We start from the raw sequence: 23,098 nt of genomic DNA on the forward strand, positions 1-23,098 counted from the left end.
AGGATTTTAAACTCAAGTAACTTTTGGAAATACAGCATGTTACACCGTCTTTATCCTGGTGATTCATGGGTCCATTAAAGTTGCCTACAGTAGAGAAAACTGTTTAACTCTGTGTAATCTGGAATTTTCCAATCTTATGTGATCATCAAGCCCTTCTATTCAAGTTACACCTATTAATAATGCTCAGGGGAGATACTTCTGTGACACATACTCTGAAAAACCCTGCAATTCAGTGACCAGAAACCTGAAAAATCATCGCTATTACATGGTATTGATCTACATTCGTTAGTGTAACTAGATAGTAATGAGAAAAAAAACATATGACTTTTGGAAAAGAGTAGAAAAATGAAGACTTTTTGCAGAAGACAGAAATACCTAGTTTACCATGAAGGTGAGGCATTTATTTTATTCCCTATTTTAGCTCCAGGGGCCAGAGTAACACGTAAGTGTTACTTGTTGGTGGAAGGAAGGCTTGGTGGAAGGAAGGATTGATGGAGAGATAAGGGATCTCATGGGATCCAGTATTCTAGAGAAACATCCTGAGAAAGTTGCCTAACAGGTATGGTTTCATAACCTTTCTGAAGACTTGAATGTGCCTCACATACTGCTTTTTCTCCAAATTGTCATTGTTTAAAACTTTTGAGTTTTACTCTAATGATAGAAAATATGTGGACTTGATATCTATCAATCAGAATTTTCTCAACATAGTACTCCAGGCAACTACTACCAGCTGATTAGCATAAGGAAGAGAGTGAAAACCATCTCTAACATAACAATTTCCATCTCTAATATAAGGCTTAATATTATTTTTTCCTGCTTAAATAATTTATACTTATCTCATAATCATTAGTCTCATGTCCCTAGCATTATCTGAAGATGAATTATTTACTTTTTTCTCTCAGATGCTATTGTGATTGTTTTAAAATGACCACAAATTCTTTGATGTTTCTCTTCAATAGATGGAAACTAATTCCTTGTCTACTAAGTGTGGGCTGGAGTGGATTTAGTGAATCTCTTCTAATGAAAAGAATTTAATGGAAGTGACATGTGAAACTTTGAAGACTAGATATAAAAAATACTGTGACTACCTGCTAGTGCTCTATCTCTATTTCTATCTCCTCTATCTCTATTTCTTGTTTTCTCTCTCTCAGATAATTCAGTGTGGAGGAAGCTAGCATCCAGGCTAGAAGCCCATGCGGTGAGGAACTGAGACCTCACTCACCAACAGCCATATGAGTGAGCAATCTGGAAGTGGTACCTTCAGCCTCAGTCAGGCCATCAGATGAAACTGCAGTGTCTGCCAGTACCCTAACTACAACCTTATGAGAGTCTCTGAGCCAGCGCCACCCAGGTGAGCAACTTCTGAATTCCTGACCCATAGAAACTAAATAATACATGATTACTATTTAAACCACTAAGTTTGGGGATAATATTTAAAATATAAATGGATAACTAATTCAACAATTTTAGGAACTTTTTTTAATGTTTATTTTTGGGAGAGAGACAGTGTGAAAGTGGGAAAGGGGCAGGGAGAGAGGGAGACACAGAATCTGAAGTAGGCTCTAGGCTCTGAGCTGTCAGCACAGAGCCCCACTTAGGACTCAAACTGACAAACCACAAGACCATGACCTGAGCCAAAGTCAGATGATTAAACAACTGAACCACCTAGGTGCTCCAACAATTTTAAGAACTTTTAAAGAAATAGGACTCATTTACAGCCCCTTTAAAAACCCACCCTCCTCTACTCCCAATTTTATTACTTTGGTATGGCCAAATTAGCTAGTTATCCACCAATTCCTGTTTGTTTGTTTGTTTTTTCTAAAGCAGGGGTAAGAAAACTCTGTTAAAAAAGGCCAGATAGTAAATACTTTAGGCCTTGTGGGCCATGTGGTCTTTGTCACAACTACTCAACTCTACTCTTGCAGCATGAAAGAAGCTGTAGACAATACTTACATGAGTGAGTATGGCTGTTTTCTAATAAAAGTTTATTTGTGGATACTGAAATTTGAATTTCACAGAATCTTCACATCATGAAGTATTATTCTAATTTTGATTTTTTCCCCCAACCATTTTAAAATGTAAAAATCTTTCTTAGCTTGTAGGTCACTTAAAACCTGGCAGTGGGCAAGATTTGGCCCACAGGTATAGTTTGCTGATTCCTGTATTAAGTTAATAGAATTCTTGATATTTAACTGTCATATGAATGCCCAAAATAAAGACATATTTCAGACAATAGCCATGTGACCACAATGTGGTTAATGGGATGTAGGTGGAAAGGGTATGTGCAAATTCTGAGTCATGCTATTAAAGACAAGTAGTGGACTCCCCCACCCCCACCACCCCCTTTATTCCCCTTTCTCACTGGCTAAAGTGAAGACCATCCTGGACCATGTAGATGACAGAAATGTCCTTGGGGTGGTGGAACAAACAGAGCCAGAATTTCTAGTTTCGGATCGTGTGCAGTCATACTTTTATAAGGGTAAGAAATAGACTATAATCATGTTTAAACCTGTCTGGTTTTAGATCCCTCTTCACACGTCACCAAATGTGAGCTCTAACTGATTCAGCTAGTTAGTGGTTAGCTACCATCTCTTAATGTAATGCCAGGTTGACATTGTGTTGTACTTTCAAGAATCACTGCAGACAGTGGTTAACAGCTATATGTGGAGTTAAAAAAAGAATTCTTGGTTACTTATCAAGTCAGAATAGTCTGGACATAGGATAGCTTTGACTTGATTAAAAAACCAGAATTTCTAAAAAATGGCAGGTATTTGCCTTTTCTTTTGATTGTTGATTTCCTGCAATTTGGAAGTGAACAAATGTGCTTTTGTATCCATTTTCTCCCACCTCTATCATACTTATGGCCAAGAGTGGAATATTGTTAATTGAGAGACACATAAACAATACACTGTTTATAATATCTGAGGAAGAATTAATTCATAGTGTCCTTTGTGGAGCTTATTTATATAAATGAATGAGTTTAAGATCTCCCACCCCCACCCCCCAAAGTATCCCATGGTCCTATGGATCTTCTCATTCATATAACTGAAAGAAAATGTAATCATAATAGATATACCTATCTTCTGAGCACTTTTTATTTTCCACACCAGAACTTGGGGGTCCCAGGGTGTGAACAACAGTGAAAAAGAATCCCACAGTCAAAGTCTGGAAAGCACTATGAGAATCATCAGCCATCACTTGGCAGCATCAGAGCATCAGGCATTGTCCAAACACAATTGTTTGAGTTCTTGTGCTGACACACAGTGTTTCCCATTCATCTCTCCCCCTTTCTCTCCCTCTTTCTCTCCCCGCCAAAAACCCAACTCGCTTTAAATAGGCACCCTCTTCCAAGTCCTGGCTGTTAGTGTCCCCAAGAGATTTCAGGGAGATGCAGCCCTGGCTGAGGGTTAGAGCCAGAGGCCAGCCAGTGAAGGGAACAATGTCTGGGTTTTGAGAACAGCTGGAGCTTCAGAGGGAGAAAAGCAGCTTGGCAAATGAGGAAAGAATGTACTTGTCACTTCAGAGGCAAGAAACTTCGATTTCTCTCCTGCTTCTGCCAGCAAGTGTTTATTGGAAAGGAGAGTGGTGGTGATGGGCAGGTGACTTTCAGTTAGGATTTTATGGAATTTTTCATGTTTATTTTACCTTTTCAAAGAGCAGATAGATGTACAAATCCCACAGTATAACTATTCTGAATTCTGCTTGTGTTTTTATTGGATAAAGGAGTGTTGTTCCTCAGAGCTATTTTTACGGATGCCGCCCCTGGCCCATTTTGAAACTCTGCTTGCTTTCCTTGTATGTGAGCTAATATTTGTTATAGGGATTTTGGAGAAATGTAGTAGAGGGTATTCAATGGAAGGTGAAGGCCGAAGGGAGGAGAAATCCTGTTCTGAGAACATGAGCTGAATTTACAGATGGGGGAATTGGATGGTCCCGTTCAGACAAAATAGGGATGTTTTAGCTGACACCAAGGTGAGCTTATAAAAAGTTTGATGAAGTTGGGGGGAAATAAAGTTTTTAAGATGTCATATTCTTTGCTCATGTCTTGAGTTCTCTGATTTTCTTAGATTCTTCTGGAAAAGGATAGAACAACAGGGACTATTTTCCCACTCTGAATTCCTTTTGTTAGACTTGGAAAGTTTGATCTGATTTTAAGTATCCCTTATAAAATGAACAAGGAGTTCAATATTAATATTCAAAAAGTAATAATTGTTACCATTTAAAGGTCTCTTATCTCCTTTTCTCCATTCCCCCAATTTTTTGTCTACTTCAGGATTCTTCTTTTAATTGTACCTGTTCTTGTGTTTGTTTTTTAATTTTTCTTTAGTTGGGGAATAAATATATCTAAAAGTTAAAATAGGGAATGAGACTTTATTGCAAGAATGTAAGGGACCAACTATATAGTCACTCTGGGTCCCCAAATTTCCCCAACTAGAATTAGTACTTCTGAGAGAAAAATAATATGTTGTGGTCTATTTGTCAGTAACCACAGTGAATTTCCTGACCTGGCAAGGTTCATGCAAGCCACTTCAGAGGCGTGGCCTCCTCCACATCAAACTGTGTGGTAACTTAGCCTTTAACTTGGACACTCTTGTCTGAGGCCAAAGTACCAGTACCAGTTTCATTCAGCATATATGGTGTGAATCACAGCAACTGTTTGCAAAAGGTGTCTCTTAGAAGGGGCTTGTGAGCAAAACAGGAACTTAGAATTTCATAGACTCCTTACCAGCACAAGAACAGTCAGTGAACTCCAGGGACTATCCTGGGAGCAACATCTATCACAGTTCTTTATTCACCAGCATCAAGAGCATCTCCAAAGGGTTGACATATTTTTGTTGTTGTTTTTTAATTTTTAATTTTTAAATATTTATTTATTTACTTATCTATTTATTTTTAAATTTTAATTCCAGTATAGTTAACATACTGTGTTATATTAGTTTTGTAATATAGTGACTCAACAATTCTATAAATCACCCAGTGCTTATCACGGTAAGTGTACTCTTTTTAACGTTTATTTATCTTTGAGAGACTGAGAAAGAGGACAAGCGGGGGCGGGGGGTGGGCAGAGAGAGAGAAGGAGACACAGTATCCAAAGCAGGCTCCAGTCTCTGAGCTGTGAGCACAGAGCCCACTGCGGGGCTCAAACCCACAAACCATGAGATCATGACCTGAGCCGAACTTGGATGCTTAACCAACTGAGCCACCCAGGCACCCCATAATAAGTGTACTCTTAATCCCCATCACCTATTTCACCCATCCCTCCACCCACTTACCCTCTGGCAACCATCAGTTTGTTCTCTATAGTTAAGAGTCTGTTTCTTGGTTTGTCTCTCTCTGTCTCTTTTTTATATTTGATTATTTCTTAAATTTCACATATGAGTGAAATCATATGGTATTTGTCTTTGACTGACTTATCTTGTTTAACATTATACTCTCTAGCTCCATCCATGTTGTTGTAAATGGCAAGATTTCATTCTTTTTTATGGCTGAGTAATATTCCATTGTATGTATACACACATACATACCACATACATGCCATATCTTTAGCCATTCGTCTATTGATGGACACTTGGGCTGCTTCCATATCTTGGCTATTGTAAATAGTGCTGCAATAAACATAGGAGTGTATGTATCCCTTTGAATTAGTGTTTTGTATTTTTGGGGAGTGCAATTGCTGGATCACAAGGTAGTTCTGTTTTTAATCTCTTGAGGAACTTTTTTCCATACTTCTTTCCACAGTGGCTGTACCAGTTTGTATTCCCACCAACAGTACACGGTGTTCCTTTCCCTTCACATCCTTGCCAACACTTATTATTTCTTGTGTTTTTAATTTGAGCCATTCTGACAGATGTAAGGTAGTTTTATTGTAGCTTTGGTTTGCATTTCCCTGATGATGAGTGATGTTGAGCATCTTTTCATGTGTCTGTTAGCCATGTGTATGTTTTCTTTGGAGAAATGTCTGTTCATGTTTTCTGTCAGTTTTTTTTATTGGATTATTTCAGGGGTTTTGGTATTGAGTTTTGTATGTTCTTTATATATTTTGGATACCAACCCTTTATAGGACACATTATTTGCAAATATCTTCTCCCATCCCATAGGTTGTCTTTTAGTTTTGTTGGTGTTTGCTATGCAGAAGACTTTTTTTGATGTATTCCCAATAGTTTATTTTTGCTTTTATTTCCCTTGCCTCAGGAGACATATCTAGAAAGATGTTGCTATGGCTGATATCAGAGAAATTGCTGCTTGTGCTTTCTTATAGGATTTTATGGTTTTATGTCTCACATTTAAGTCTTTAATCCATTTTGAGTTTATTTTTGTGTATTTAATATTTAGGGGTGCCTGGGTGGTTCAGTCAGTTAAGTGTCTGACTTTGGCTCAGGTCATGATCTCACTGTTCATGAGTTCAACCCCCACGTCGGGCTCTGTGCTGACAGCTCAGAGCCTAGAATCTGTTTCAGATTCTCTGCTTCAGATTCTGTGTCTCCCTTTGTCTCTGCCCTTTCCCTGCTCATGCTCTGTCTCTCTCAAAAATAAATAAATATTAAAATTTAAAAAAACATATTTCTTAAGGGGCCATTTTTAATAGATTTCCTAGTTTGGGTATATTATCTTCAATATTTTAAAGGCTTGCATGTTTAAGACTAAAGAACAGCTATATAGGGGAGCCTGGATGGTTCAGTTGGTTTAGCATCCAACTCTTGATTTCAGCTTAGGTCATGATCTCATAATTCCTGAGATCAAGCCCCATGTCAGACTCTGCACCTAAAGCACAGAGCCTGTTTGGGATTCTCTCTCTCCCTCCTTCTCTCTCTTTCTTTCAAAATAAATAAACACTAAAAAAAGAACAACTATACATAAAATGTCCATACTACCCAAAGCAATCTATAGATACAATGCAATCCCTATCAAAATACCAACAGCATTTTTTACAGAACAAATAATACTAAAATTTGTATGGAACCACAAAAGACACTGAATAACCAAAACAAATTTTGAGAAAGAGGAGCAAAGCTGGAGATATCACAATCCCAGGTTTGAAGATATACTACAATAATAACCAAAACAGTATGGTATTGGCACTGGCACAACACATAGATCCATGGAACAGAATAAGAGCCCAGAAATAAATCCATGCTTATATGGTCAATTAGTCTATGACAAAAGAGGCAAGAATATACATTGAGGAAAAGACAGTCTTTTCAATAAATGTTGCTGGAAACGCTGGGCAGCTACATGCAAAAGAATGAAACTGGACCTGTTTCTCACACCACACATTAAAATAAACTCAAAATGGATTAAAGACTTAAATGTATGACCTGAAACTATAAAACTCCTAGAAGAAAACATAGGTAGTAATCTGTTCTGCTTTTATTTCTAGATAAGTCTCCTCAGGCCAAGGAAACAAAAGCAAAAATAAACTACTGGGACTACACCAAAATAAAAAGCTTTTGCACAGTGAAGGAAACCATCAACAAAATTAAAAAGTAAGCTACTGAATGGGAGATGATATTTGCAAATGATATATCTGATAAGGATACAAAGAACTTATGAAAAGAACCAATAAATAGATAGTTAACTTCTACAACTAAGCAAACATAAAAATCCAATTAAAAAATGGGCAGGGCTCATTATACTTCGATTTTTAAAAAATGGGCAGAGGACCTGAATAGGTATTTTTCCAAAGAACATACAGAGATGGCCAATAGACACATGAAAAGATGCTCAACATCATTAATCATCAGGGAAATGCAAATCAAAACCCTGATATCACCCAATACCTGTCAGAATGGCTAGAATAAGAAAGACAAAAGATAAGTGTTGGCAAGGGGGTGGAGAAAAGGGAACCCTCTCATGCACTATTGGTGGGAATGTAAATTGATGCAGCCACCGTAGAAAATAGAATGGAAGCTCCTCAAAAAAGTAAAAATAGAAATACCATATGCTCCACTAGTTCTACTACTGGGTATTTACCCAAAGAAAATAAAACACTAAATCAAAAAGATATATGCACCCCCGTGTTTACTGTAGCATTATTTACAGTAGCCAAGAGATGGAAGCAACCCAAGTGTCCACCGATAGAAGAATGCATAAAGAAGATGTGGTATATATATACAAAGAAATATTGTTCAGCATAAAAAAGAATGAAATCTTACCATTTGTAACAACATGAGTGGATCTAGAAGGTATTATGTTAAGAGAAATAAAAGAAAGACAAGGACTATGTAATTTCACTTACATGTGGAATCTGAAAAACAAAACAAAGCATAGCAGACACATAAATACAGAAAACAAATTGATGGTTGCCAGAGGGGAGGAGGTTGGGAGGAAGGGCAAAATGCATAAGGAAGAGTAAAAGGTACAGGCTTCCAGTTATGAAATGAATAAATCATGGGAAGAAAAGGTACAGCATAGGAGGGGATATAGTCAGTGGTGTTGTAATGGCATTGGATGGTAACAGATGGTAGCTAGACTTGTGTTGAGAATAGCATAAGGTATAGACTTTTGAACGATTATGTTGGACACCTGAAACTAACATAGTCTTGTGTGTCAACTATATTTTAATTTTTAAAAAAAGGAAACATTATCTGGGTATATCAAGTGGTCAACATACCAAGTCTGGGCTTTTCTAGATCTCTGGTTTACCATTGAATGTGGTCCAGCCTTTATTTTTTGGCTGAGGTATTCAGTTTTGTTAATGCTTGAATTGCCTGCCATCAGGGAAACTAAACATAGCTTAGTAAATCTACCAAAGCTTTGTGTATAACAACATGGATTAACCACATGGGTTGCAGGAGACAGACTGCTCGATTAGACCTTGGCTTTGCTTTTTACTGGATTTTGATCTTGATCAAGTTATCTGACCTCTGCATCTGTGTCATCATCTGAAAATGAGGGTAATAAGTACCTCCTATGTTACTATTGTAATGAAATAATGTGAGTAAAATGTGAGGTATGAATGAAATGATGCTTGTTAAGCACTTCACCCATTCCTGGCAATACTTAAAGGCTCAGTAAGTATTAGATGTTGATAGTGATGTTATGTTGTGGATTTTCATCATTTTATTATTATCATGGCTGGTTTTATTATACGAGGCAAAAAGTTAATATAATGAATTTATAATAAAACATAGTATAGTACCTGGAATACTTGAGTTACCTCTCAATAGTACTTCATTTATTGGTTTAAAGATAATTTAAATATAGAAACCAGTAGTTAGAAAGCTGTCTGATTAATAAGGATAAATGATTAGTTTATGGACAAATTGAAACAAGTTTTTTTGTTTGTTTTGTTTTGCTTTTAGCTGGTATCAACTCATATTAAGAGAGTAACTTCTGGTTATCTCTGCTGATAGAATGATGATTGGCCACTAAATTTACTGTTGATTAATTCTTTTGATTGAGGTGAATTCACATAACATAAAATTAACCATTTTAAAGTGTATAATTTATTGGCACTTACTACATTCATAATGTTGTGGAAACACTTCCTCCTAGTAGTTACAAAACATGTTTTTATCACCCCAAACAAAATCTCATACCCATTAAGTAGTCACTTCTCACTTCCTGATCCCGCTAACCCAAGGCAACCACCAATCTACTTTTTGTCTTTTTGGATTTATTTACTTTAGATATTTCATGTAGATGGAGTCACATAATATGTGAGCTTTTATGTCTTTCACTTAGCCTAATATTTTTGAGGTTCATCCACACTGTAGCAATTATCAGTACTTAATTCCTTTTTATGGCTGAGTCATATTCTGTTGTGTATATAGGCAATATTTTGTTTATCCATTCATCTATTGGTGGCCTTTGATTACTTTTTACAAGTGTAAAATTACTTAATAAATACAGCCCAGTAGAAAAATACTTTCAATATGGGCTTCCAAAAGGAAAATGTTAGGATCATGAGACATAAATGGTACATTTACATAGCAACCGTTGACTCTCCAATGACGAGTACAGAATGTGACACGTGAATGAATTGAATAAACTTGCATGAATGATGATGTTAGAAACTGACCTACAGATGGAATCAGTGTTCCCCATTGCACCAACTCAACTGAAAGCAGAGGGTAAGGGAGCTCACTGCTAGAGTCTATGCAGGTCAGCCATATGGGCACAGGGCACTATGGAGAAAGGCAAATCTGGAAGGGCAAACTGAGAAAGCCAACATATGGACCAAAAGTCACTCAGGTCAGAAAGGGGCAGGTGACTGCACCTCATCTTATTCAGGGCCATAGAAGAATGAGTGATGAGTGCCATACACAGATACCCATGCTCGTGCTTTCCTCCATTAAGCCTTACATTCTGGTTCTAATACAGGGAGTTAAAAAAGTAATATATAAAAATTAATGGTTTTGATGAGTATACAGTTACAATTTTGGAAACTGCTGAAATTTAAGGCCCACAGAGCGACGGTAATAAAGGTAAACTTGAAGAAAAATTGAGACTTGCCACACTATATATATCATATGCCCTAGATGGTGACTGCAAAGAAGCAAAATAAACTTCATAGAAACTGTGCCAGTTTAAGGAATCTGGGGAAAGATACTTGCTGAAAGAGCTCACCACATGTTTGCAAACATAAATCAAATTTAAGACAAAATTTTCCTTGAATGTGCTAGTTGAAGAATGAAGCCTGGTTATGAGCATAATCAGAACACTTTCACCACCCAAAGCGCCATTTATTCTCAAGATTGTAATGAATTTACTCTGCTTCAGAATTGCTTTATGTCCCACATGCTGTAATTTTTTATCTGGGAGTAATTTCATGATGCTTTTATTTGGCTAGCATAATTTAAGATTTAAACATAAATGCTTATAAATAATTTTCAATAATAGTTTTGTGATTTATGGACTTGCCAGGAATTAGATGAGGTCTGTACACGCAGCACTTTGACATATTTTATTGAAGAATATATAAAATTAAGAGGTTGGGAGACAGAAACATACATGAGTAAAAGACAGGGAAATAAGTTATATTGGGGGGGCGACTGGGTGACTCAGTGAAGCATCCAATTCTTGATTTCAGCTCAGGTCATGATCTCACGGTTTGTGGGATCTAGCCCCACATCGGGCTCTGTGCTGGCAGCACAAAGACTGCTTGGGATTCTCTCTCTCCCTCTGCCCCAACCCCCTCAAAATAAATAAATACATTTAAAAAGATAAGTTATATTAGGAACAGCTAAATAAATGAATATAATTTAGCTTAAAGAGGGGGTATTTGAAGAAGAGTTATATGGAAAATGCTGACTAACTGGATCTTTCTCTTTGTGAAGGACATGGGATAATGAACTTAATGAATATAAGTGAAGGATATGAATACTGGATTCAAAAGGACTTGGGTTACAGTCCCGTCTCCAAACACTTACCTGCAGTCTATAACTTTGGACAGATTCCTTAACTTATCTGTTGGTTTTCTGATGTGAAAAATTTCAGATATAACAGTAATTATGAGGTTGTTGGGAGGATTAAATGAGCTCAGCTTTGCATCCTGATGCACAGTAAACATCCAGTAAATGTAAGCTATTTTCATTGCTCAGAGTCAAGGACATTTAAATACTGGACTAGATCATCAAAGGAATAGATTCTTCCCTTGAGAGCAGAGAATGTGAGAGGGTCTTCTCTGTCTGCAAGAAACATTCTTCTCCAGATGATCCATTTATGTATTTTTCTAGTTCACAATCCTAGCAGCAATGTATAAATAAGGAGCAGCTGTTGTAAAAATCCTTTTTCCTCTTTCATGTCGCCTTGCTATCTTTGGGAAGAACATTTTTGCTATTTAAACTCCACATTGGTCACTATGCTTGTGGGTTGAAATAGGGGCCTTACTGCTGATGGGGCTAAACCAAAGCTTCCAAGGGGGAGCCAGTGCCTGAGAGGTATGCTGCTATTGGTGCCCTGCTCTTATTTCTCAGGCAAGCCTCCACACTTCAGTTAGGCCAAATCTGCCTGATCTTTTCTTTCAAGCCAAGGGTGACTACCCTGCAATGGCATGTGGCAAGTGGAAGGACCAAGGAATTGACATTCTCCAGGAGCAGTCTTCCCAAGTGACTGGTAGAGGTGGTAGGTGAATTCTTGAGCTCAGGTAAGAAAATTCTCTTTCACACTGTTTTCTCATAGGAGTTCATACCTGGCACCGAGTGGGATTCACTTTTATTTGCTGCTTCCTTTTCCTTTTCTCACTTACCCCACTTTCCCTTTGGTGTTTTGGGGATTACCTCAATTACCTCAAATAAATTGCTTGCATTAAAAATCCTTGTTTCAGAGTCTGCTTTTGGGAGAGCCAAACTGAGGCAGGGTGTGAGTGGCTGTCTTTCATGATTTGTTGATTTATTTTTTCCAGTTTTATTGAGATACAGTCGGCACATAATTGTGTAAGTTTAAGGTGTACAAAGTGTTGATTTGATGCACACATATATTGTATCTTTTATGTTTTCAGAGCAGCGAACATCAAAATAGAGATTATGGGAGACTTGATGTGAATGGGAAAGGATGAGATTTATGGGGGAATTCACAAGAGGAGTGTCCATTTATTATAATTACAGACATCTTATTGAACACTAAGTGCCAGACACTGGGCTAAACCCTGCTAGCATTAGAGATGGGTGCTGTCCTGGAGAGAGTCACACTGTTCCAGGAAAGACACTCCTGGCAATTCATCAAGAAATTCCAAGATGATTCATGACTTAAGAAAGCTGAGAGCAATATGCAATGGGAGTACTGATGAGAGAGAAGCTTGGAAGGCTGATGAAGGTGTACTCCAAATTCACAAAGGAAGTATATCTGTGGTAAAGGATGAATATGACTTTGGTGGACCCAAGTTGAGAAGAGCCTTCTAGACAGAGAAAACAACCTGCATAACATTTGAAGTTACATGGAGTGTTTGGGTGGACAGCTGGAGAAAAGCTCATTGTGGGGTGGAGAAGAGGCAGGAGATAAGGCTGAGAGGACATGAAACATCTGATTATAAACAGTCTTGTCTCCTTCAACTGTAGAACAGATGATAGGAGGAGGAAGGTCTTGATGCATCAGAAAATGCAAGTGCAATGCCTTGTCCATCACTTCCTTTTCTGCATGTCTCTGGTGCAAGGAGAAAAGGGAGAGGAGAAGAGACTCAGGAGAGAGGCTGTGTATCTTCAGGTACATCCATCATTGATGATCACATGCCAGACACCATACTAGTTCTTTCCAAACCTTATCCCGTTTCATCCTCACGGTAAGCCAGTGAGGGAGGACTGTTCAACTGTTTTGCTGGTGAAGACATTGAGGCTTAGAAGAGGTGTAGAAAATTGTAAGATTTGGAATCATGACTACCTGCTTAAAAAGCCCTTAACCACTACATTATACTACTTCTCTTTTGGAAGAAGCAAATGTGGAGTGGACAGCAGCTGCTGTGGTCGCCTTTCCTGGATTGGGTGACAGCTAAGTGCACTGAGTTCTGCTTATGGAGCCACAAAAATCAGAAGAAACCAGAAGGAGCAGCCATCATGTTGGAAGTCATTTGTTTTGGTATTTACTTTGGTGAAGTCTCCAGAAGATATTTTGGATTTGGAGTACTTGCTTTTTCATCAGATTCCTCCTTAGCAACTGCTAAAAGCATTCAACAGAGGACAAGAGAATAAAAAAATTACTTAATTCACACAGTGGCAATGCCAGCGCTCAAGTGACTATTGGCCTTTGGTGAACCATTTTCTTTCAGAGCCCTCGTATAGCACTATCATAATTCTGTAACACCTCAACGCTGACCTTTTCGTTTGTAAAAGGCTTAAGTAAACAAAATTATAGCTTTTCTGCTACACTTCCAGCATTTTTGAGCTACTTAGTGTTTTTGAACTTTAACATTTGTCTGAAGAACCCAGTTACTTGAATGAAAAAGTTTGTCATTGACCTGTCATTTAACACTTGAGAAAGTGGGGTCTAATTAGTGTGGCTTTTAAATCTTTTTCTACAAACGGAATTCTGAAATGTAGATAGATAAGAAATATAAAGTGGATCAGATGTTTTCATAAATAAATAATGAAAACCAGACATTTGAATGGTTTAGAAAATTTTAATCACTGTACATTCTCATGCTACCCTGAAGAGGGAAGAAGTACAGAGACAATCTAGAAAATGTCAAAGTACCTGAAGTCTTAACTAAAAAGCTCTGTAGGGGCACCTGGGTGGCTTAGTCGGTTAAGCACTGACTCTTGATTTCAGCTCAGGGTCATGGGATCGAGCCGTACGTCAGGCTCTGCACTGTCAGCCAACCTGCTTGGGATTCTCTCCCTCTCTCTGTCTCTCAGTCTCTCAAAATAAAGAAATGAATGAATGAATGAGTGAATGAATAAAAGAAAAGATCTGTAAATTGCAGAATAATCCATTATTAATCTTCTGCTAGACTGATAATCTTATTTTTATCAGAAGTCTCACAATAGTGCACTGTAAAAATTTTTTTCAAATAAAAAATTATTTGAAACAACCCATTTCTGAAATGGATTTTAAGAGACCCACATCATCAGATGCCCTAAAAACTGGCACACCACCATTATAAGATCATAGCATATGGGGACTTGGCATTTTGAACAGTGATTATTTCAGGTAGCAATCTTAAAATAAGCATTTAAGTCATTTTTTTCATCAACTACTAGACCCCTGTCTTTCTTTTAGAACTGGCACAATGTTTACTCTGTATCAGAATCCCAGTGATCTTTGAGAATCAACCTGAAAATGTTAACTTGCTGCTCCTGATGATGGTTGATGGTTATTCCTCTTTAGACTGAAGAGGGAAAAATCTAATGCATTCATCTAAAAACTTTATTTGCTATGGGAATTTGCTTTGGCTAATGCAATGTTTAAGACCTGCTGGTTCACTCAAAGGTCAAGGAACATTTATGTAAGGAATCTTCAATAACATTCTTTCAGCTTGGCGAGCAGAGAATACCCTGATGCCAGTTTTCCCCTCTTTTGAGTATTAAATTTGTGTATGTCTGCATCTAAATTCCTACCAAAGAGTGAAATTGTTTTCAAAATATGCAGATAACATCATGTCAAGTTAGAGCATTTGTTTTAATTTTATTTCCTTTTCAGTGATTTTCCTTGTTGGTTTATCAAAAGCACTACTTTGAAACATTGATCATAACCAAAGCCTGCATTGTGAAAATATCTTTTACCAAACAGGTCGGTTTGCATTAAAGATGCTTCCTAAGGGGATGTTTACCTGCATTTCCCAAAGTATGTTCTGCAAACCTCTAATTCTAAACACTGGTTATGAGGATGGTAACAGTTGTTCAGTGAAAGTGTTCTTTCTGTGATTAAATAAATTTGAGTGATTCTGGGAATGTGGTGACACAGCTTCCTTTCTTCCACTTTCAATTTGAAACTACTTGACTCTCCTGAGCCATGTATCTGTTGAGCCTGAGGACCTGGGGGAGCGGGGGAGGCTTTAGGCACTGTTGGATCCTTTTGGTGAGGAGTGGTCCAGGGCTTCCTTGGATTAGAGGATACTTTGTAAGCACTTTGAAACCCAAGGCACCTAATCCTGGGAAATTCTCCACCTCCGTTTCAGGTGAGTGTCCCCCTCCCTAACTGTCCACAGATCAGGAGAGAGCTGAAAGACTAAGTGGCATCTACCCTGCCATTCAGGGTAGGAGACGACAGGGAAGTTCTGTAGGACTGGTACGCTGGGTTTTCATCACATGCCCCAGGTCCTGAGAATATTTTGCCTGTCACTGCCCTTTACGCTTTCTCAACAATAAAATCCAAGTTCCAAAGAAGCTACAAAAAAAGATAGCAGTCCAGCCGAGAGGGTCCAGCCACCCAAGAGAGAAGGAACAAGTTGAGCTATCAGAACGTATGTCACAGAAATACGGAAATAGAAGCGCTGGGGACAAGATTACGGTTCAAGATGGCGACGCAGGAGGCTCCCGGGCTCATGTCTTCTTCCCACGGACAAACCCAGTCTGCAGCTACATACGGCAAAAGTCTTCAGAGAAAAACTGTCCGAGCAACTCCTGTGCATCTGGTGACCGAGAGAAGTCCTACTTTGAAGCAGGTAGGAGAGGCTGGGACACAACCTTGCCATAAGCCCTGTTCCCAGTGCCGTGACCGGCAATTGGGAGGGAACACAAAACCCCGAGCTTCCCCTGGAGGAGGAAGGGTTTGAACCCCACACCAGGCATATCAACTTTTAAGACCTGAGAGACAATCCCCCAAAACATCTAGCTTTGAAAAATAACAGGGCTCATCTCAGTGGGGCCCCCAAGGCTGTGAGGATCTAAGAAAAAAAAGCTCTTAAGGGGTTTGCACCCTTGGACTTACTTGCCTGGGGGTTCAGTGCAGAGGTGGCAGATAGAGACATGCTCAGACTTTGTGTGAATGAGACTCATTTGCCGATTTCAAAGCCTGGGTCTGAGGGACAGGCATCTAATTCTGCACACATCTAGGGGCCTGCTAGCTGGTGAGTACCCTCTTCACACTCTCCCTCTGCCTCCCTCTGGCCAGCAGGTGGTGTCTTTTTCTTTCTTTTCTCTTCCCCCACCCCCCACCCCCAACCCCTGCAGGCACCATGTACTTGCTTGCCTTGTGTCTCATTCTGATTGGCAGGTGCCATCTTCTGTTGTACCCCTTTTCCCCCAGGAGGCACCACTTATATGTTCTCCCTCTGCCTGATTCCAGCCAGTGGGCACCATCTTGGTGCCCTCCCTCTGTTGCACTGCAGAGCATCACTATCTCCTGGAGGGGAGCTGTTGCACGTGCCTGGTGCCCCTGGTTTTATAGCTGCCACCCAGGGGATGCCCCTTGATCATCTGGCTCTGTGGGCCAGGGGTGCTTGTGATCCTGAGTTTCATGGGACTGTAACAATCAGAGAGACAGTTCTTGGCAGGCTACCGCTCCTGGGGCACTGCACAGACAGCAGACTGAGACACACCCCAGTCTTTCTGTCAAAGAGGCCTGCTTGCTAATGCTGGCAAGGGGTTTGGCACACAACTAGAAACCAACAGAAGTGCCCTCAGGGAATGGAGGCTGGAGAACTTTGCAGTCTCCCTCTGCCTAGCTACTACCACTCACCGTATCTCCCCCAAATGAGCTTAATGCTTGTATGGCACCCTGAGCTTTGCAACTCGCCACCAGGGGACATCTGTACATTGCCTGACACTGGTGGCCATCGGGGACCACAGGACTGTATATATTTGCATACTTTAAAAGCTGCTGCCCGAGGGCCTGGCTTCTAATCAGCTAGATGGAAATGATGATGGAAAGATAAAAGATTGGTGGGTAAATCCAGGAAACTGAACATATGGGTAGTAGGTATTCTGAAGGGGAAAAGAGAACAGATGGAGGAGAAACTGTACTTAAACAAATTCTAGGGGAGCATTTTTCAAGCCCGAGCTGACTTGAGTCTGCAGATTTACAGCACTCTCAGGGCTCTAGGCTGAACTGTTAAGAAAAGATACTCACCCAGTTATTTTCTGGTAAAATTCTTAAACTTTAGTGGATAAAGAAAAACTTTTTACAGTCTTCCAGGAAGAAAGATCAAATTGCCTCTTGAGCAAAAAGAATCATAATGCCACTAGAATACCCATCTGTAAACAAAGGAAACTAAAAGACAATGGAATAACATCAGAGAAAAAGAATAACACCTCAAGAATGCTGTATCCAGCTAAAGTATTGTTTACCTGAATAAAGACATTCAAGGATAGGTGACAAAATAGAGTTATCCAAGTAACTCCTCTGGGATAAATACTTGAGATAGTCTAGCTAAGATGTAAGTGAAACCCAAATGAAGAACTCAAGCCAGAGGCAAGATGAAGAGGACAGGAATAAATGATAAACAGGGAGCCTCACCATATGAACAGATTCATTAATTCAATCAAAAAAATATTTGTTGTGTGCCTGATACATGCGAACATAGTTGTTGACAACAGGGATACTGTAGTGAATAAGATAAACAAGAATTAGATCTTAATAGATGAATCTAATCTGAGAATAAAGAACCTAATGTTAACTAAGGATGGCTGAAAAACAGGGAATACATTGTAAGGGATTTTAAAATAAATACTAAAAAAATTCCCACAAAGCCTAAAAGAAGGGGGCGAGGAAGAATGAATGCATTCTGAAATCCTAACGGGGGGGGGGGCATGGGGGAGGAGGGAAATGACAGGTGTTGGGGGTTGGGAAGGTGACATTAAAAATATTCTAAAGAACTTTTGCTATTGGGAAGAGTGGCAAAGCAGTTGTTTTAATTGCAGATGTCAGCTGTGGTAGGTAAAAATCTGAAGATGACTCCCCAACATCTCTTGCCCTAATCCCTAGGACTGTGAATATCATGCATGTGATTATGTTATCTTACATGGCAAAGGCATTTTGCAGAGGCAATTAAGGTTACTAATCAGTCAACTGAGTTAATCAAGAGATCATCAGGGTAGACCTAATGTAATCACATGAGCACTTTAAAAGCAGAGTGTTTTCTCCAGCTGATGGCAGAAGAGGAAATCAGATAGATTCAAAGCACAAGAAGGATTTGATGCACCATTGATGGCTTGGAAGATGGAAGGGGCCACATGCAATAACTTGAGGGTGGCTTCTACTTGCTGAGAATAACTTCTGGCCAACAGCCAGCAAATAAATGAAGACCTCAGTCCCACACATACAAGGAACTCAAGTCTACCAACAATGTGAATGAACCTGGAGGCAGATTCTCCTCAGACCTTCCAGATAAGATCCCACCATGGCCATTCACCTTGATTTCTGCCTGTCAAACTCTAAGCAGAGTTTCTCGGTGTCCAGACTTTTGACATACAGAACTGTGAGCTAATAAATGGGTTTTGTTTTACACTGGTGAGTCTATGGTGATTTGTAATGCAGCAATACAAAACTAATATGTCAGGTTGTGAAAGTATTGACTGATACTTGACTTTTATTACATCATCTTGATGCTTTTGATTAATAATAATTTTATAACTTAAACTTAATGACAAATAATTAGCTTAGAATAATTTGATAACAAATATCTAAATTGAAATAAATAATAAAGAAAGTAATGTATTTAGAAGCCCTTTGTAGACCATAGAGTGGTATACACTGTATAGAAGCATATACAGAACTTTAGGAAATGCATACAGAGTATTATTCTTTAGTTTGTTGACTCTTTTTCCTCAGTGTGACACTTATTAACATTAAGTGTGTTAACTCAAATGGAAAGTGATCTTTAAGTTAATACGAAGTGTTTTCATGGCAAACCTATAATTAACACAAAGAAATGTTATATGCTTTTTACAGAGATTTGCTTGGTTAATAGATTTTTCTCATGCTTTATTACTGTAGTCTTTTATATTTAAGTATATACTTTACGTAAATTTTCATCCTTTCTCTTAGCATATTCAGCTTTGTTTTCACTCTAATGGTTTATGTCCTCCTCAACTTTTACAAATGCAAATCAACCTTATTATTATTTCTATCTGTAGAATATGGAGTATAGTATTTCTTAAATAACTAATATACGTTTCTAGGTTCACCTAATCTCATAGCTTCTTAATTAAAAGACATTTAAAAATTATCCAAAGCTTGGGGCGTCTGGGTGGCGCAGTCGGTTAAACGTCCGACTTCAGCCAGGTCACGATCTCGCAGTCTGTGAGTTCGAGCCCCGCGTCAGGCTCTGGGCTGATGGCTCAGAGCCTGGAGCCTGTTTCCGATTCTGTGTCTCCCTCTCTCTGCCCCTCCCCCGTTCATGCTCTGTCTCTCTCTGTCCCAAATAAATAAATAAACGTTGAAAAAAAAAATTAAAAAAAAATTATCCAAAGCTCAAGAGGCAGTATGAAATAGTAGAAAGAATGTTGTATTATATTAGAAGCTGGAGAATTGAGTTCAGTCTTCAGACTTCATTGGCTAGTATTGCCATCTTTGGCGAATCTCTTCTCATCCTTCTTGGGCTCTATTTTTTAACATTTGTAATTCAAAGGAGTGGTTTCCATACTGCAGAACCCTAGGCTCTTCTTTGGGGTCCCCATGTTTGCTCTAGAAATAAGTCAGAGCCAGTGGGGTGGCTTTTGGATGCCTACTACTGTTTTAATTGGTGTAGTTCTTTTATCTGTTTCATATAGTGGCTTCTGTATCATATTTCATTTCAAGAAATAGCTATATAGTTTTTAAAAAATGAACACCAGAATACTAGATGATTTCTAAGATTTATCCTGGTTTAAATATAAGTTCCTTTTTCCACTTGAATTTTCTTTTCTGAATTCAGTAACTGAATAGATTCGGATAGCAAGGTATATACATTATATACTATGTATTACGTATACTTCACAGAAACAGAACCAACAGGATGTGTTTATTTTAATGAATTGACTCATGTGGTTATGGAGGCTTTATAAGTACAAAAAATAATCAGGGTAGGCCAGTAGGCTAGAGACTGCACTTTGAGCTTTGCTTTGAGTCCAGACAGTCTGCTGACAGAATTCCCTCTTGGTTGGGACAGGATGGTGCTGATGGTCTTGTCTGTCTTTGATTGGATGAGGTATATCCACATTTTGGGTGGTAATCTGCCTTACCTAAAGTCCACCAATTTAAATGTTAATCTTAGCCAAACAAACACCTTCACAGAAACATCCAGAAGAATGTTTGATCAATTTCAGGGCACTGTGTGCGAACCAAGTTTACATACAATTAACCATCACATACTATCAGGTGCTTGGGTGGCTCAGTCGGTTAAGCTTCTGACTTTGGCTCAAGTCATGACCTCTTGGTTGGTGAGTTGAGCCCCGCATCAGGCTCTGTGCTGAGGCTCTGTGCTGACAGCTCAGAACCTGGAATCTGCTCCAGAACCTGGAATCTGCTTTGGATTCTGTGCCTCCCTCTCTCCCTGCTCCTCCCCCATTCTCACTCCATCTCTCTTTCTCGCTCAAAAATAAATAAACATTAAAAAAATTATTTTAAAAAATAAAAAAAAATCTCATACTATGAAGGAAAAATAATAGGACATTATAGCTATATAATTGGTCTTTTGCCAATAGACAAGAATATGCACTAATAAAAGATAAAATATCTTCTTCCCATTTCTTAAACGGATTATTTATTTTTTGGGTGTTGAGTTTGATAAATTCTTTATAGATTTTTGATACTAGCCATTTATCTGATATATCATTTGCAAATACCTTCTTCCATTCTGTAGGTTGCCTTTTAGTTTTATTAATTATTTCCTTCACTGTGCAGAAGCTTTTTATCTTGATGAAGTCCCAATAGTTCATTTTTGCTTTTGTTTCCCTTGCCTCAGGAGACATGTCTAGTAAGAAGTTGCTACAGCTGAGGTCAAAGAGGTTGCTGCCTGTTTTCCTCTAGGATTTGATGGTTTTCTGTCTCACATTTTGGTCTTTCATCCATTTTGAATTTATTTTTGTGTATGGTGTAAGACCCTTTTCCAAAAAAGACATATAAATGACTAACTGATACATGAAAAAGTGTTCAACATCACTCATCATCAGGGAGATACAAATCAAAACCACAATGAGATACTACCTCACACCTGTCAGAATGGCTAATATTAACAACTCAGGAAACAACAGATGTTGGCAAGGATGTGGAGAAAGGGGAGCCCTTTTACACTGTTGGTGGGAAAGCAAACTGATGTGGCCACTCTGGAAGACTGTGTGGAGGTTCCTCATAAAGTTAAAGATAGAGAACTACTGTACCACCCAGCAATTGCACTACAAAAGATACAAAAATACTGATTCAATGGGGCACATGCACCCTAATGTTTATAGCAGCACTATCAGCAATAGCCAAATTATGGAAGGAGCCCAAATGTCCATCAACTAATGAATGGATAAAGAAGTGGTATATAGATACAATGGAATATTACTCAGCCATCAGAAAGAACGAAATCTTGCCATTTGCGACGATGTGGATGGAACTAGAGTGTATTATGCTAAACAAAATAAGAGAAAAATACCATATGATTTCACTCATGTGGAATTTAAGACACAAAACAGATGAACATAAGGGGAGGGAAGCAAAAATAAAATAAGATAAAAACAGAGAGGCACTCCATAAGAGACTCTTAACTATAGAGAGCAAACTGAGGGTTGTTGGAGGGGAGGGGGGTGGGGTAGATAGGCTAGATGGGTGATAGGAATTAAGGGGGGACACCTGTGATGAGCACTTGGTGTTATATGTAAGTGATGAATCACTAAATTTTACTCCTGAAACCAATACTAAAAAACACAAACAATCAAACAAACAATAAAGAAAGAAAGATAAAATAGTCACTGGGTTTTATTTTATGGAAAATGACAGAATTAGAAAAGTCAACGTTCATTTTAATAAATAGAGCATAAGTTAAATTGCTTGGACAAGAAATTTCTCCTCTTTGAGTAAATGTTGGGCCTAGATTTATAAATAAGTATCTCCTTCTAAATGATAGCTGTTTCTTTCATTGAAGAAGTATCTCCATAGTTCTTAGAGACCATGGATTCATGATGTCCCAATCTTTACTTAATGTCTGTTCCTTCCTAAGTCTTTGCTTCTTGCATCTGCTGTTTCCCTTTGTTGTTCCTTCCATCTTTGTTCATTTGTTGCTATTGTCTTCAGTAACTTTTCAGTAAATCGTGGCATTTTGCAAAAATAAAATGAACATATTCTTAATAGATTGCTCTATATAAAGAATGTATGTATCTTTTTTATATTTCTTCATTTGGTAATTGTCTGATGCAAGAGGAAGGGGCAAGGTACATTCATCTTACAGAACAATAGAGAAATTAAGCATTCGTTCAAATTTAGTGACAAACATAATGAATAATTAAGGTTCCCTTTTCTCTGAAGACTAAATGAAATTTACATAATTTAGCAATGTATATCATAGAATAAAAATAGTTTGTGCAGTGCTGTAGCTCCCCTTGAGGTAGATTTCCCCCACAGAATGACATTTTATTGCTAATTTAATTATTCTCTTCTTTGTACCTTAAGAGTTCTAGAGCTATCCAGATGTTAAATATCCTTTTAAAATAGAAGAGTTTCATTATGAAATGATGCACATGACATATTTGCTTACAATGACACCATACAGCCAAATTCCCAAAGCAGCAACAGCAAAGTTTCTCAGGCCCTCTTAACAACTCAT

General features: G+C 38.4%; 1 protein-coding gene and 1 long non-coding RNA gene across 2 annotated transcripts in view; both read left to right on the forward strand.

Annotated features, from left to right (window-relative positions):
* Positions 1 to 1,365, forward strand: part of LOC106982061 (cytochrome c oxidase assembly protein COX18, mitochondrial) — a 69,185-nt gene extending 67,820 nt beyond the window's left edge. Inside the window, exons 10-11 of the transcript XR_008296275.1 lie at positions 422 to 559; positions 1,152 to 1,365. The gene's annotated coding sequence lies outside the window, so the exon portion shown is untranslated. The remainder of the gene's footprint in view (positions 1 to 421; positions 560 to 1,151) is intronic.
* Positions 1,366 to 6,345: 4,980 nt separating this feature from the next.
* On the forward strand, positions 6,346 to 14,123 carry LOC113599004 (uncharacterized). The gene is made up of 3 exons (XR_003419758.2): positions 6,346 to 7,484; positions 11,919 to 12,088; positions 12,443 to 14,123. It is a non-coding gene; the product is annotated as an uncharacterized LOC113599004 (long non-coding RNA).
* Positions 14,124 to 23,098: the final 8,975 nt, after the last annotated feature.

The sequence above is a fragment of the Acinonyx jubatus genome, chromosome B1, assembly GCF_027475565.1.
Source record: "Acinonyx jubatus isolate Ajub_Pintada_27869175 chromosome B1, VMU_Ajub_asm_v1.0, whole genome shotgun sequence".
In the NCBI taxonomy this organism is placed as follows: Eukaryota; Metazoa; Chordata; class Mammalia; order Carnivora; family Felidae; genus Acinonyx; species Acinonyx jubatus.